Source organism: Myotis davidii, unplaced genomic scaffold (assembly GCF_000327345.1).
Source record: "Myotis davidii unplaced genomic scaffold, ASM32734v1 scaffold438, whole genome shotgun sequence".
Taxonomy (NCBI): Eukaryota; Metazoa; Chordata; class Mammalia; order Chiroptera; family Vespertilionidae; genus Myotis; species Myotis davidii.
The window spans coordinates 2167094-2170647 of NW_006290031.1; the positions used below are offsets into that span (position 1 = coordinate 2167094).

Genomic DNA, 3554 nt, shown 5'->3' on the forward strand with positions numbered 1-3554 from the left:
GGGGTGGGGGGGAGGGGCGCTCCTAGCAATTCTGTACAGTGGTGGCGAACCTATGACACGCTTGTCAGAGGTGACATGCAAACTCATTTTTGTGGTTGATTTTTCTTTGTTAAATGGCATTTAAATATATAAAATAAATATCAAAAATAGACATCTTTGTTTTACCATGGTTGCAAATATCAAAAATTTCTGTATGTGACACAGCACCAGAGTTAAGTTAGGGTTTTTCAAAATGCTGACACGCCGAGCTCAAAAGGTTTGCCATCACTGTTCTAGACTATGCTAATCATGAGAAAGAGATTTTACGAATATACTAAAATGTTAATATTTCCGTTTCCAAGATTTGAGAATTTTACATCAGATTGTTACTTCTAACTCATTTTTAAGGTTCCCAAGTATCCATTTTATTCTGAACTCGTAAATGTAATAAATTATGTGTTCTAAAATGATGCTGTCGTGTATTTTAATATGTAACTAGTGATTCTGTTTCTCACTGACATGATTTCCAGGATTTATCGAATGCTGACGATAAGGGTTTGGGAGGTGTGGGGGGTTTTGATCAGATGGACTTGGTTCTGAGGCTGTGCCGCGTGGGCTCTTGGGACTGCGGACTTTGCTGCTGTTCTCGCTCCTGGTGGGAATGGGGCAGACAGGTGTGCTCTGGACAGCAAGCTGGGAGACCTGCGTGGTTCAAATAAAAGATAGCGCCTTGAGTTGGAGGTGACACGGAAACGTTTGTGTGTTGATATTCAGCCAGCAGTGGGAAGTTTAGGGCTGATGCAGATGAGCCAGGATGTTGTGGGGTCTTTGGCTGGCGCTGAGAGTTGAGGCTGTGGCGCAGAGCTGGCCCTGGGCCTTGCGTGCTGGGCTGGCTCCCCCTCACCCCTCCTCTCTTGCCCTCTCCCTGACATTGCCTTTTCCTTCCATCACCACGTCCTCCTCTCCCCACACAGGGCTGTGTTCACACCTCGACGTGTGCACATTCTTCAGCTGCCACTCAGTCTAGGTGAGGGCTGCCGTGTTGCTCGCAGAGTGTGCTATAGGGTTTCTCCACGGCGCTTACCAGGATTTGTCACTAACTCTGAGCTTTTCCTTTAAGGTCCTCTCTACCCCAGCAGCCGCAGGCTCTGCGAGAGGAGGACTTGCGTCTCTGTAACCTTAGCCCTCAACAGAGTTCCTAGTATTTAGTGCTTGTTCCTTTTAAAGCCCTTTAAGCCCTTTAATATGGCATCATGGAAATTTTCATTATTTTCACCCTTTTTTGAAAGAATAAAAAAGTCATTAGAGCATAATGTGATATATAAGGAAATCTGTTAGCACTTACATCTGTGAAGATTAATAACATGAGACTAGCATCTCCTTTCATCTTGAACAATGGTTCTCAACCTTGGCTGCACATTAGAATCGCCTGGGAATTTTTTTAAATTCCTGATTTCTGGGCCTCATTCTCCGGAAATTCTGTTTCTTTGTTATGGGGTGAGGCCACAACATTAGTAACAAAGAAACAGAATTTCCGGAGGATAAGGCCCAGCAATCAGGATTTTAAAAAGATTCCCAGGTGATTCTAATTTGCAGCCAAGGTTGAGAACCACTGATCTAGAAAGAGGAGAGAAGCTATAATCACGTTTCTATAAATAACTAAAAGCATCCATGGAGACTCCATCCCTGGGTCTACAGTAAACATGCTGATCTGTATTAATGATGCCTGTTTATTGAGCACCTATCACACATACATAGGCATTGCGCTAACATTTTGCATTTGTTAGCTCATAGAATACAACACCCCTGTGAGGGGGACATTATTCCATTTCCTAAGATAGAAGGTATGACGGAAGTTAACCAACTTGCTCTGGGTCAAAAGCAGGAAAGTGGCTCTGAGGTTTCACCCCCGGCCTCTCCCACACCAGACGCCTTCTACTCGTCATGCGGCGTCTCCGGGGCCACAGAAGCCACACCTTTGACCTCTCTCCTATTTGCCGACAGGGACTGAGCAGTCACCTTTCCCATTCTCTGATGCCCTGGGATGGAGTTCACTTGGGCCCCATCCTGGACTTCATGTAACTTCTACCAGTACCCTCCACACTGGTATTACTCATTACCCATTAGTGTGTCCTTCTCGGTTGAAGGGTCATGTTCTTGATGGGAAATACAGGTGCAGAGAAGAAAAGCAGCCTAATCCTAATGTAAATTATGATTTGAAAAATTCTACTTCCACTTTTTCATTCACCAACCCTATTATAACAACTCTGAACTGTGAGCCCTTTTTATCTCCTTTTTACCTTTTCTGATTAAGCCAAAATGCCCTTTTGGTCATCTAATATGCATTACAGAGAAAACTTGGTATAAGAAAAGCAACTTCATATATAGTGGGATTTGGTAGTTTTTTTCTGTAATGGGTGGTAAAAAATGCACCAAAAAACTATGAAGCGATGAACGATGGATGTGGACAACACGGGGTGAGGGTGAGGGAAGGATTGGGGGGATGAGAGGACATTGGGGGGATAAGGACACATTTGTAATATCTTAATAAAGGGGGGGGAACTATGAAGTGTCTACCAGAAATCATAAATATGTTAAATCTGGTTTAGCAATTGTAAAGTGGTTGGTATAATATTGTATGATTTCCTGTGTCAAAATTTGGGACTTGGGACTAGTAGAGGCAAAGATATGATCACAAGCATCTGATATGAAAAAAAGTTCAGCAGTTCAAACAGTGAAGCTGGCACGGGGCCGAAAGGCGCAAGAAAAGAAGGAACTCGCCCCTGAGGCTGCTGCATGGGGAGGAAAAGCCACACGGGTGGTAATCCTGGGTTAGAGCCTTCTGCCAGGTGAGTGGGTAAAATAGCCATAACGAATCCATAGTTATAAATGTGCTACTTAAAATCCAGCCAGATATAAGCCAAGTAGTAATGAGAATATCAAGATACATTAGTGTTAATTAGGAATGACAGTACTTTTTACAAAAATCTTTGCTATTTAATTTGATAAAAATTGTTTATCTTGGCTATTTAATTTGACAAATAAGTCATTGCTTGGCTTATTTGAAAAATTAACTGGATTTGTTATACCTTCTATTACAAAAATACTGATTTGAAGGTTTGACATAGCATCAATTTAAAGTTTTTAATGCTTAGTCCTAATTCTAGATTCATCATCAAGAAACTGTGTGACTCTAAATAACTTTAACTTTCCAGGAAGGTGTTGGGATATAGAGAATTGTTACTGAGTTTCTGATAGCAATGCTCTTTTTTTTTGCTCATATATGTATATGTTCTATTGAAAATGTGTATGTGTGCTCGCTACATAAATGTACATGACGCTACAGAAACTAATTCCATTCTCCCTAGTACAGCGGTTCTCAACCTGTGGGTCGCAACCCCTTGGGGGTCAAACGACCCTTTCACAGGGGTCGCCTAAGACCATTGGAAAACACATATAATTTTTTTAATATATTTTTTATTGATTAAGATATAACATGTGTGTCCCTGTCCCCACATCACCCTCCACCCACCCCACCCCCCCAATGTCCGTGTCCATTGGTTAGGCCTCTATGC

General features: G+C 42.2%; 1 long non-coding RNA gene across 1 annotated transcript in view; it reads right to left on the reverse strand.

Moving 5' to 3' along the window:
- Positions 1–3554, reverse strand: part of LOC107182929 — an 8984-nt gene that overhangs the window by 3128 nt on the left and 2302 nt on the right. The window lies entirely within an intron of this gene.